This window comes from Crassostrea angulata, chromosome 8 (assembly GCF_025612915.1).
Source record: "Crassostrea angulata isolate pt1a10 chromosome 8, ASM2561291v2, whole genome shotgun sequence".
Lineage (NCBI taxonomy): Eukaryota > Metazoa > Mollusca > Bivalvia > Ostreida > Ostreidae > Magallana > Magallana angulata.
In genome coordinates, this window is record NC_069118.1 from 27,598,032 (window position 1) to 27,612,099 (window position 14,068).

The 14,068-nt window shown below is 34.8% G+C and overlaps 1 protein-coding gene across 1 annotated transcript in view; it reads left to right on the forward strand.

The window, feature by feature from the left end:
* LOC128160857 (uncharacterized) overlaps window positions 1-14,068 on the forward strand; it is a 198,272-nt gene that overhangs the window by 101,513 nt on the left and 82,691 nt on the right. The gene's annotated exons all lie outside the window — the stretch shown is intronic.

The following is a 14,068-nucleotide window of genomic DNA, read 5'->3' on the forward strand; positions in this document are numbered from 1 at the left end:
TCTTTAAGCATAACTTTAAAATGGGCGGGCGATTTCAAAACGGAGCGAAACCGTTTGCAACTGAATAAGGCCGAAAATATACAGTACAATAATTTGACTATAAGCTTGTAATGTGGGTCTGGGCATTCTTTCCACATATTTCAACCGCTATTTATTATAATCATGATTATATTGTTGTTGAATGTGTATGCCCCTTGATGACCCTTTAATTGGTGAATAAACAACCATAGGTTTTTAGAATTTTATTATTTCAAATTATTTTAGGATTGTTCATGTATCAAAAAATTGTAGGCTTGACAGCAGAAGAGAAAACAGACAAAATTTAAATTTTATTTGCTAAATAAAGATGCAAAACCAAAGGCCATTTTTGTCATTTCCAACATTAGGAATTTTTTTTTGTTTTCAAATAAAGCTACATGTGTACACGCGGTATTCTCACGATCCCAATTTGGACTCGTCCACTAATGTGATATTAATTTATTATGGCGCGAAGTTCCATTAACATGTACTTTCACCCTCTGCCTTTCACCGAAAGGATTAGATCATCGATGCATTGAATGAACTCATTAATGAGCCCATCAATGGATCTATGGGGGGAGGGGGTCAAAGAAAGAAGATGGGGCAATAAGAGGGCGCAAATGCCCATTTGGTTTAGTATTGAAACAGAATTTTAAATTTTTTGAGTCAATTGTATGAATTAAAATAGTGATGCACACTACTAGTTATTGTTTAATGCACATTTAGTATGACACGTACATGTAAATTAGTGTTTCTTTTCATAATTAATGATATTGAACAATTGATAAAAAAATCGGGACAAGCCCCGCTTCAGCGAATCAGTTCCTCCAGAAAATATTCCAGCTTTAGGAATATATATTTATTTTAATCCGAACTGATTATTTTTTGTTGATAATGATACAGCAAACTACATTGAAGCGTTTAATAGTAGCTAACTTCACAAAAGTTTCTACGTAATGTTTTGACTGACCTTTGTCCAATCAGATCGTAGCTGGATGGAGTTGAGACCTTAACTTGAGAGAGAGAGAGAGAGAGAGAGAGAGAGAGAGAGAGAGAGAGTTAACTGGTTAATGGAGTAAATTATAGCCTAGATGAGGCAGATGAGCGAACTATTTGTCAACAATAGTTATAAAGTGACAAATCAAGGTCTAGTATATCTTTTTTAATTTATGAAACTTTGAAGACAACGATGTCTATATATAGATAATGTGAGGAGGTAATGTCAAACATCGAAGACTACGAATATTTAAGAAACTGTTTTTATTACAAGTGTTACCGTTAGTACTCTAATCAAAGTTTGCCGAATCTTCCTGGAATTAAACATAGGTTGTAAATTTACTTTGTATAAAACTTTCTTCATGGTTACTCAGTCTGAAACGTTCTTTACCTTAGGACGAATTTGTCCGCCATTGTTTTACTATTCCACTAAGCATCCACCTGCGTTGCCTTTCCTTTACACAACATCTAAATTCATCATGTTCATAAGTGATCATTCGTTCGCATTTCAAAATATTTAATGTCCATATTCTCGGACTCCATGCTAGGAAATTTAGTTGGTTAGCTACGTCATTCTTATCCATGTACATGTTGTCGACGGCGCGCGGCCAAAGAAATTTTCACAATAGTTCTTTAAAACGCTTTAAAGTTATACCAATATAGGATATATATGTAATTTTTATAAACAGACCTTAATTAATTTGTTTGCAAGTTTATAACTAATGATTATTCCTTCATCGGCACCACCTATAATTTACTCAATTCTCTCTCTCTCTCTCTCTCTCTCTCTCTTTCATTCAAATCACGAGCGGCAATGTCTTAACTCCGCCCAGCTACGTACTTACATTCTACCATAATATACAACATCCCTGTGAATGTTATTGTCATTTAAATTTTAGACCACGTGTTTTTAATTGACCCTTTCGAAATTTCAAAGGAACTGAACAAATATCGGCGAAGTCTCGTGAACTTTCATTCGAGAACCTCTGGATTTATTATATACTTAACAACGATAGAGAAAACATTCCGAACACATTCGCAGGGGTGCACAATAGGCAACAATTTGTAGCGGTGACACCCCCCCCCCCCCTTCCACCAGGATTACACTTATACATGGTGAACCTCCCGTTTACTTGAATACTAATTGTTGCTAATTACATGTGTATATGCCATATGATAAATATTAATCTTTCTTACGTAAAATATTAATATTGCTAGCTCACATTGTCTGCACCGTTTTGGAGAATGCAACTTTCAATATGCCTGATGTCTAGACGTCAGGCCAATTGCGTCATGCAGGCAAAAAGCACGTGAGCTCACTTTCAGACCCCCCCCCCCCCTCCCTAAAAATAATGGGAGTCAATTCTTCGAACCCATGCAGCCAATCGATCCTCTATTTTATTTTACTTCTACAAAAGTATTTTATTTTCTTCCAGATATGCAGCTTAAATTGCCTCTCCTATGTCAAATATGAGAGGGGACTTGATGTAAAAGTTAGCTTTTTTCTATAATCTTTTAAGAAAACCAGGATTGTATTATTTAGAGAGCTCTATCATTGACAACCATTCAAACATTAGTATATACATAACTTTACTGATACATAAATATATGTGTATTATTAGATACTGGTATATAGCTGAATAACCAATAATTGCATGTACAATTTAGATAACAGTCTCATCGGAAAGATTAATTCTGCACACCTTTAAAGGGCTGTATATAAATAAATCACATAAACATAAAGCCATCTTGGGATTTTTGACGACTGGAGCGGATCCTTAAAGTTCAGAAAGGACCGAGGATTCAATTGGGTCTTCGTCGAACACACCATCATGCTCTTCTCTTTCCACCTGATAATGATGTCAGCATTGCATGTCAATTTTGCATCACCAACTACTTTACATATCTATATATGTGTACATGTACACTGGTGATATGTACGTATCTGTGCGATAAACCGTATGCATGGGAGTTTTTATATCGAAAGGATACTGCGGACTTCTTCCTCATCGGTAGATTGTTCATGGAATTTCTCAGTTTAATTATTATGTGTTAACGTTACACCGCCCCAATAATTTTGCCATTTTTTTTTAGAATAAATTTTATAGCAGCGATCTGTGTTTACCCCACCCCCACCTCCTTTATCGATCAAATTCACCGCCCCAATAAGAAATACATTTAGATGAACCTGCGTTATACGTACGCATTCAAACATTAATCTGTGCACGCTCAAGTTGATCGAGTTACATGATCAAAATTTAAAGAATATATATATAATTTTGTTGTGCGTGCATATAAAGACAGGTGCACTTTCCTATCCATAGTCCCAGTATTCATGTACACTATATAAGAATTTTCCTTACATTGACGGACAGCAAGATTCTTCGTAATACTTGTACAGGCCTTCGAAAGTGCGATTATGTTGCATTTTTACCGGGTAGAAAATCTCAGGTCAGGTGGTAAATCTCAGGTGAGGTGGGGGGGGGGGGGGGGGGGCTTAACGCTGCTAATCTCTATTCACAGGAAGGAAATTAATACACAGGAAATAAATAAATTGTCAGAACTGATCTTAATTGGAATAACCTATTGTTCTTAATGTCTGTATGACGCGATTTTATACGGAAATAAATCAGTCCAATCTAACAGCTGAACTGTTCGTTCTACATCGAAGTCTGTGTCGTCCAAATTTTCTCTAAACAGACGTGCGTAAAGCACAAGTGAATAAATGCAGTAAATTAATTCTGCTAAAAAAAATATAGCTCAGCACATTGTACTTAATTTCAAAAAATTATTGTAAAAGAAAACAATGCTTACCAACTCGTGCACCAAGTTCCATAGCCTGTATTACCAGTAAATAAAGCTTTAGTAGCTCATACGTTTGTTTTGAAAAGAAAATTTAATATGTTTTGAAGCTGCTCATCTTTGGGAATTTATTAGGTCGCACAAATTAAATTATGGTGTAATTTCTATTGCTAAATGAAAAGTCCCGATCGGAATAATTAAATTGGGTGTAATGTTTATTATATATCTAAAACAATTAAGCGTTCACTCCAGATGCACCTGTTTTAAACCACAAAAGACAATGGCTAGAAAAGTGTTGTAGTTGTAATAGGATAAAAAGCTTTATTTATTTTCCTTTTTTGATGTTTTTGTTTTGTTTTGTTTTTGGGGGGTTTTTTGGTCAAGATTTCGGATGTTTGGCCGGTTTGCCATTTGTCAACTCTTCATTTACTAGCAGCAAAAAACACGTACATCCCGCAAGGTACATGTACTATTAGACTTTGTATTTAAGTTACACATGCGTTTGAAATCAAGCCCGGTCCCCCCCCCCCCCCCCCTTTCCTCCGGAAACAACATCAACAATTCAAATGACCTCGCATTGTTACAAAACTTGGATAGTCAGACATATCATACATTTTTGTTTAATCTCATAAAAAACGCCCTAAATTCAACTCGGCATATATCGGTTAGTTTAGCAGTCATCTATGTAGCACAATGGATATATACATGTAACTTCTGACCCACAAGTCCCGTGTTTGGAATATAGCTGGGACCTTTTTCTAACCATCAATCTTATTAAAATAATTATAATACTTGTATAAAACCGCTTTTAATAAATTTTAAACAGTTGATACCCCCCCCCCCCCTAAAAAAATAAATGGGTAGACATTTATCTGTCAATCAAACACATGATATAATTCCATTTTTATGTATCACCGGGAAAAATAAGGTATTTCTATCAAACCCAAAAAAATCCGAAGCCTAGGTCCCGACTGATGAAAGTGGAATTAATGGGTTTTTCCCTTAGTGGTACAATGTGATATTGGTATACATATCTGAAGGTCTGTAACTTTCGGTCTTAAAATTCCGATCCTCCAACCGAATTGTTTTTAGACCGGAAGCTACAGACCTGCAGCTTATACCGGTTTAACAAATAAAGGAGTTTAGACAAAATGCCTTTAATTACAGTGCATCGAAATTGCATTTCATATTGATAATCTCTATAAAATATAAAAATTTAGGTTTACATGCAAAACTTTTCCCACAGGTGAAGAGGATTCTTACCTTATTCAATAATCCCAACACGTCACTTTCCAGTGGCGTCGGAAGCAAATTGAAAGGGGGGGGGGCTAGACTTATCATCAAAAATCTTGACAAGCAAAACGGAAGAAAAGGCAAACTCCCCAAATCATGACATGTGTGTGTTGAGGAAGGGGGGGGGGGGGTACCGATACCAATATCACTCTTAAATTTCCTTATTTTCATTTCAAATTCTAAAAGATACTCCCCAAAAAATTGGAAGGGGGGGCAACTTCGTGATACTTCATTTTTTTCATATGGTAAATTAAAGAAAAATGATGTTTGCTGCGAGAAATGTTGGGGGGAGGGGGGTGGGGGGTTGGCCTAACACCCCCCCCCCCCCCCCCCCCCCCCGACGTCTTTGCTTTCTACTGTGTTTAAGCTGCTTATCCTGGTATATTTGCCTGCTTTGCATCCCTGCTCCAGTCATGTCACTAGATTTGAAGAGTATCAGTAAAAATATACGTTATTAAAATATGACGGGTTTTTTCCCTGAAAGGTCAGCTCAGTGTGGTAGTACATAAATAAAAAAATACGTTATTCAAATCTTGTTGTAAGTGGTGCCCACCGATGGTCTAGGTAAGAATCTCAATGAAAGCTCATGTTTTGTTTTGTTGTTGTTTTTTAAATAGAAAAAAATCACAAGAAGATTTTGCATTGCAAATGACTTCAAAAGTACCCGGATAAAAAACTTTGATTATTGTGTAAGGTGTTTTAAGTGTCTTTGAATGGCAAATATGTATTCTTTATTTAATTCTAGACAGGAAGGGGGTTGGGGTGGGGGTGGGGGGGGGGGGGGTAATCACTCATTTGCTACAGTCAGACCGGTATGACACTTATCACACAATGTCATGGAAATGAAATCTGATTTTATGCGTATTTGCAGTTTACGGGATTGAAATCTATTAAAAGCATGTTAAGACTATAAACCTAAAAGTGATTGATTTCTTTTTTATGAAAGATCCAGTAAAAATTCGTTTTCCTTTTCAACGAATCTGTTTCCTGTGAATTTAATTTTTATTTAATATTCAATCTTCCTCAGTCATGTACGTATGTTTCATGCATTCACATGTATGTACATATATATGCCGTTTAACATGCTTTATCATAGTTCTGAAAATAAATGTATGCATGCATAAAAATCATTTAATATTCTCTCTCTCTCTCTCTCTCTCTCTCTCTCTCTCTCTCTCTCTCTGCCTGCAACCGGTGCTCGCAATGCCTCTGAACATCTCCAGTTCTAGCTTCATGACGTAACAGTAGGCTATACGTCAGTTTGAAGAAGTTTTGGAAGACTTGCACACTAAAATCGGCACTTTAGTTGGCAGAAATATTCATGGGCGGATCCTGAAACTTCAAAACTTTGAATTAGTATTTTGAAGAGAACTCTTTAGTTTCTGCCAGACCACTGACGCAGCATTCTACTTAGGTGATGGGAAATGTCTCCAGCTATGGAAATAAAAAAAAAGGAATATTAAAATGGAGATTTACAATGAACCCATAATTCTATCACAACTCATAACAACGTACATCGCAGACTTCCACAGAAATCATTGTGGGTTTTTTTTTCAATATAATTTTAATATCTGCATGTTACAAATATAAAATTAAAATGAATGAATATTACGATCACGCTAATGCATTATGTGATCCAACGTACTGCGTCAAGAATGCATTATATTAGAAACGTGGTATTTCAAGTATTAATGTCAGTAGATATTAAAATAATATTGATTATTATGGAATTTTTTTAACAGAAATGATGAACCCAACAGGTTAAATACAGAGAGACGTTTATTCATGTCTACACACCACTGCTTATTTGTGTAGTTTGACTAAAGAAGAAACATGCATTCAAATCGTCCATCATTCCTATAATGTTTGAGATGCCTATTATACATGTAGTATTGTAAAAAAAACCGTACTGCTTGTACTGTAATCACATGCAGAAACTGAAATAATATGGTAATTAAAAAATCAAATTAATGAATACAACTTGAACAACACATATAAATACCTGTTCAAGATATATACGTAATTTATATACCGTACTGTTATAGAGTACATGTGTACCTGTAAAATATGAGAAAATATACTTGTTACGTTAGTATTTCTACTTAAGTAATGTGTAAACACTTAGCATGTAAACCCCGCTGAAATTATATTCATTTTCATGTCGCCAGGGACTGATAAGATGTATCCAATTTTAAGTTCGTAGATATTTCAGGCCTAATTCATGATCCGCCGATCAATTTCAACTCTCAGTGCAAACAGAATATATGACGTCACGAACACGGAAGTGACGCGGAGCGGTAAATCTTCTGTGGCAATGGATGCAGTGCTTGTTGGAACTTGTCATGTAAATAACGTCCAGCTTATAGCTATGATGTTTTATTGTAACTCGGAATTCGGTGAATTTCTTAACTGCCGCGACCGCAGTTTGGATTATGTACGTCTCGATCGTAGCCATCGCGTTTTAGCCAAGCATTGTCGCATACAAAGGCTACTTCACTTCGTTTCATTGTAAGTTTAGATTTGAGGAGTGCAGTGTTGCTTCCAGTCAACATCTACGATGTTATAGTGGCGAATTTACAGCTTGTGGAGATGATTTACGTATTACAGATCAAATATCAATGTCTAAATTGAAAGGCAGCTGGATTTTACGCGAATGGGGGGTGGGGGGGGGGGGTTAGCTTTTCACTGAAAAACTAAGGGGGTTAGTTTTTCAGTGAAAAACTAACCCCCCCCCCCCCTTTTCTACCGGAAGATGTTAGGAGATTTGTCTTACAAATCTGATTTATACAAATGAAAATTTATCAAATAAAGAACAAACAAACAATTACAAAACAAATAAATAGAATAAATTAAAACAAATAAATAAGATAAATACTGGTATATAAATTCAGAGCATAGAAAATCATGTATTTTTCTCCATTACCCCTGCCACTGCTAAAATCACACTATCTCATGGATTTCTATTTTTTTTTCATGTAACTAAGGCTATTAGGGCCAATTACAATATTCCATCAGGAAAAAGGTGAATTCCGAGGAAAATAATTATTCCGAAATAAAATAATACCTTGTTTAAACTAAAAGTTTTTTCTGAATGCTGTCATCAATATACCCATCCTTAGCCTTATCAGAAGCCCAACGCCCATGTACTTTAAGTAATCTATCTGGAACGTTATTGTTCGAAGCAGCAGTAGCACCCCCACTTCTTAAACTATGTAAAGAAAACTGAACCGTCAAGGCCAATGTTGCTGAGAGCCGATAACAGAATCTCTCTTGCTCTGGTGTAGAACAATGGTTTAGATGCATAGCAGACTTTAAAAACCCCCAAAGATTTCTTGAAAGTTATAGCTGTAAACAAATAATCACTTACAGACACATTCAATTGCAATTATTTTAATATAATGAAATATATTTTCTCAACCTAAAAATGGGACACATATCATTTCCAGTTTTTGCAATGATAACTACATATCCTCTTCTGTAAACGTCAGTTTTGCTTTTATTTAATTTCTATGTATGCTTCTTTCCATTTGATGTCACACAACTGAATGTTTGATAATGTTTGCTGAACCGCAAAAATCCCGAAAATCATAAAAGGCACATCAAGAAAACTCTCAACTTCAATGCATTATTTGGATTGTTTTGGTACTCCTCCTTAAGCTTTATAAGAATTTCAATAGTTATTGGTTCTTTCTTATTAACTGGTTTCGCAAGAACTCGTTTTCCTTCTTCAAGAGTAAGCTTTAGAAATTTTTCCTCACATGGATTAATGCATGAAGCTTGAGAATGAATCCAATTTATGCTATAATAAAATGCTTCTAGTACTGATGATGACACTCGTTTTTGTACAAGACTGGTCAGAAAAAGGGAAACTGTAGCAACTGAAGCTGGCAGTGGTTGAAAATTGTGCTGCAGACACCAGACTTAAAATCTTTTGAAATAACCGTCATATTTTTGGTTTGTTGCTTGGACTTTGCACTTTTAATAACACCAGGCATTGATAGTGATGGGAATCGGTGAGATTTTCATAATCGATAATCGGTTTTCCATAACTAACTAATTATCGATTATAATCGGAGATTTTTATATTTTATAGTGTAGTGCTAAATAATGTAAATAAACATGATACAATGAACAGACTCATTACTAAGCTGTCATAATTTGATTAAATTAGTATTTCTAGCTATAAAAAATTATATTCGAAAGATTTTCTTTAGTAGGCATTCCAACATTTATTTTCTTAAAACCAAAATGCGTCCAAATTCGAGAATGTGCTTTATTTCCTGAGTAAGAATATGGAGCTCGTCTGACATGTCAGCCATTTGCAGATCGCGCACCTTTTTATGGTTTAGATAATTTGCGTCTTGAATATTTTGTTTATGATAAGCACTTGTTGAAAGAGAAAAAACCTCAACCGATTAATCGGTAGGAAACTTTTTATGATCGAGTGCTTAGAATGCGATAACAATCGATCGATTTTCGATTATAATCGATGATTGGAACATCACTACCTGGCAAGAGATTCACAAAAACGCGATGGGGATGTTTAACCTTCAAAATGTCTCGCCAGTGGCCTTGACAGTTATGCAATGTCTGTAAATACATCAGAATAATAACTGATTAATTATGACATTAAGATAAAATAAATATAATTAACTTATATTAGGCAATACAGTCTTACCACTAATGTACCATATATCCGATGATAAGTCGGTATTTTTTTCTCTGAAGCAGAGCACCCGACTTATCGTCTTGATCGACTTGCCTAAGGCTTGAGGTCAGATAATTGTTAAAAATAGCATTAAAAACCTTGGTTTTAACCATCTTGAGTTGGCTGTGTGATTGAAAATTACATTGTTAAATTCACTGTTCATCTTTATTAATTATCATTGTCACTCTTCTGTTAAACCTAAAATACATAATAATAACAGTTATTAAAAAATGGTACATTGTCTTTAATCAATTAAAAGTTTTACTGTTCTGTTTTTATAAACACATCGTCACATGGTTCCATATATCACTAGTGGGAAGATAACATTGCGCAGTAAAATTGAAACCAAATTTGAATGGAAAAAAATATTGCAGTAGGTCCCGGGAATGTTTTTAAGTTTTATTATTTTATTATGCCCCCCTTCGAAGAAGGGAGGGCATATTGCTTTGCTGCTGTCTGTCGGTCGGTTGGTCGGTCCACCAACAGTTTCCGCTCATTTTCTTCGCAGAGGATGAACATATTGAAATGAAATTTGGTATACAGGTTTATCATGATAATATCTAGGTCAAGTTCAATATTGGGTACTATCGAGCAATATTCGACAGAGTTATGGCCCTTGGACGTAGAAAAATTCCAGTTATTTGCAGTTTCCGCTCATTTTCTTTGCAGAGGATAAACATATTGAAATTAAATTTGGTATACAGGTTTATCATGATAATATCTAAGTCAAGTTTGATTTTGGGTACGATCGAGCAATTTTCGACAGAGTTATGCCTCTTGGACATAGAAAAATGCCAGTTATTTGCAGTTTCTGCTCATTTTCTTTGCAGAGGGTGCACATTTGGATATGAAATTTTATGATTTATCTAAATAATATCTAAGTCAAGTTTGATTTTGGGTATGATAGAGCAATTTTCGACAGAATTATGGCCCTTGAACTTAGAAAAATACCAGTTATTTGCAGTTTACATTCATTTTCTTTGTGGATGTTTCCAAGGGAGGGGGGTTTCACAAACATCTCTTGTTAGTTAAGAGTTGTTAATGGAAAGTATAAATAAGAAATATTTTATCGACAAATTCAATCTTAAAATACGTAATGGGCAATTATCAATACTACTGTTTATACAATAGGCTGACACCGGTTGTGTTAATAATCTTGCCCTAAGGCTGAGATCTTTGCGGCAATTTCACTCGCTGTGTATATAAAGAGTACCATTATAAGAGTGATTATAGTACATTGATTAATTACTGTCCAATTCTTTGATTATAATTGTTAAATAAAAATTTTAGGAAACGTATGTATGTAGTATATATCGTCATTTTCAAGTCGTACAGATGATCGATCTTTTTCTAACAGTGTCTATGTAAATCAATAGCGTGTAACTGCATTACTGGATACAAAGTAAACAAGTTTCATCAAATCATAGTAATTGCTAAGCTTTCTGCACTTGATATCCCCATTTTAAGTCTGACACGAGACAGTTGCATGCCTCTGACACTGGAAATGGTGAAACAAACATTGACCATGCGAGTCAAAAGGTGGCTGGTTACGTAATGGCGAATACACTTGCGATGGTCAGAGTGGATAATTATTTTCATGCATGGGAATAAAATATTTCTGACAAAGTAAGTTTAGTTTTGCATAACATGCGATATCGGGAATTGTTTAAAATGCAAGCGACTTTGTAGATGTTGCCAGTATTTGAAAATATGATGCATAAGTATAAAGTGTTATTGTTTAAATGTTAATCATTAATGATAATTGGTAGCAATATCGGGGACATTGTGGCATCATACACTGATAATGTTACTGCAGTTTTAAGTGACAAGATCGACATATCGTCTGAATCGACGTATCGTAGGATTTTGTTAAAATTTTGGCTAAAAGTGAGTAATTCGACTAGTTGTCTGCATAGATGATTCGTCGGGAAAATATGGCATACAAATCTGAACAAGAGAAAACAGTCATCTCCTTGGGTGCACAGTACTCCACTTATGAACGTATAATGTGTTTTCATTAATTTTCAAGGGTATCAATTTTCGAGGATAAAGTGAAATTCACAGTTTCAAATATACGTAAATTTGTGGCCAATGACCATACCAATACAAAATGTAGATAGAAATTGCACTTCAGTTAACACTTAATTTCGTGGATCAACTGAATAACGAAATCCACGAAAATTGGTATTCAACGAATATTAATGAAACCACAGTATACAAACAAGAGAAACAGTCACCTTATTCGAAAGCAGTCATTCTTGGATGTAAATTCAGGTTTTAAAACCGTATGTAATACAATCAATCACGATAATGAGTACAGTCCTCCAAAATTCACTATGTAGCATCTATATTCAGCACAAGTACATTGCTGTTGAATTTATTGGCTGCAAAAATACTATTCTTGTCAAAACTTGCACAGAAAAAATGTAAGGGTTTTTCATATTCGACATGCTGTTTGATAAACCATCCAAAATTTCCAGATATATCAACAATAGCTGGCCAGAAAACTGAAGATTTCCATTTTGGCACAACTAACACACCCTTTGCTTGACAATAAATAATATGCTCTATTGCCTTGCTTATTAGATTAATAGGCGGTACTAACTAATTAACACTTATTTATTAATTCGTGGAGGATGTTAATTTGTGGATGAGAGGTTCCCACGTATTCCACGAAAATTGAGCCACCAATGAATCTAATGATTCCACAGTACTCGTTGACATCCCTACATTGAGTAATGCATTGAAAGTTAGCACTACAAGAGCTCAAGCTCTTTTTCAACTTCCAACTCAGTCTTCTCCAGAATCCTCATACTCTTCCTCTAGCTCTTCATCATCACTTAAATTAATCCTATTAATATGAAAACAAAGGTTAGCAAATTTTTCTGAAGTGTACGTAAATATCTTAACAATATGTAAAAGATAATAAAGGTAAAAGATGAATACCTCCTATCCTGGATTTAATGATGGGGTGACTACATCAGCATCACTATGATCAGGAATTACACCATTATTAAGGTGTCGAGCTAATGCTCGGCAGCCTTCTAGCGATCGTGTGGCTTGGCAATCGTCCAAAAATTCATGCTCTGCACCGCCTTTTAAATGCGCATTAGAAATAAGTTCCTTAAAGCATTAAACGTATTACAAGATTTTTATTCCATTTATTCAACTAAATTGTGTCCAAAAAAACAACTTTGCCTCCCTAATTATTGACAACTCACTGCATAAGTATAAATTTGATTAATCAAGATATTGTGGATGAATACAATAAGGTGTAAAAATTCACTAAATATTATTTAAGTTTTACATTTTAATTGGAGACCATGCCAGATAGGAATAAAATTTGATATGTAAATTTATTTGTTATAGGGCACGGTCTCCAAAATAAATGTAAGCGATAAACGTATTTAGTGATTTTGTTGCAAAAATGAATACGATAATGCAGTTGTTTGGTCGAGCAGATAGCATGTGTTTTGGATTTGTTTGTAAACCATTGGTAATCTTGTTTCAAACGGGAATCGAAATAAATAAAAGTATGTTTTATTATTATAATTAGGGACACACTGTTAATGTAATCAAATAAAGAAACCTGTAAAAAATTGTTCAAAGACTGTTTAAAGTAGAAAGAAAAAAAATTCGATTTTTGTAACCATGATGAGTATTGTATTATAAACGCATCACTACCTATTTTAGAAGGAAATGTACTGATTTTTAGCCAGGCTCTGCTGAAAGCAGAGTCCTGGCTATAGGCAGGCAAATCGCCAATGTTACTATAAATAGCACAAATAAACAAAAAACCAAACAGCGTCAAGGTAAAGCTTCCGCTATACCAAATAGTTACATAAAGAGCCACGTTTTGTCAAAAGTGTTGGCATTTTGTTTCTTTTTTTTAAATTTCGAATGAATTGTCTATCTTTTTTAGTTTTATTATTAATAACGTGTTTTTAAAACATTACTATGCATTTTGGACACATACAATGCGCATGAATTTCCATGAACTACTTTGCTGCGCGATGAAGAAACGGGGATTGAATATATAATGCTTGTTGCAAAATTCAAGGCAGCAACTGTTGAACTTTTTAACTTCTACTAGACAGACATATTTTTTGTTTATAGCCGCTTACAAAATTTGGTCGCTCTCTGATGCTTTGCCGACATTAAAAGCATGAGAGAGAGAGAGAGAGAGAGAGAGAGAGAGAGAGAGAGAGAGAGAGAGAGAGAGAGATTTTCAGTCTTTACTACACAATAAGT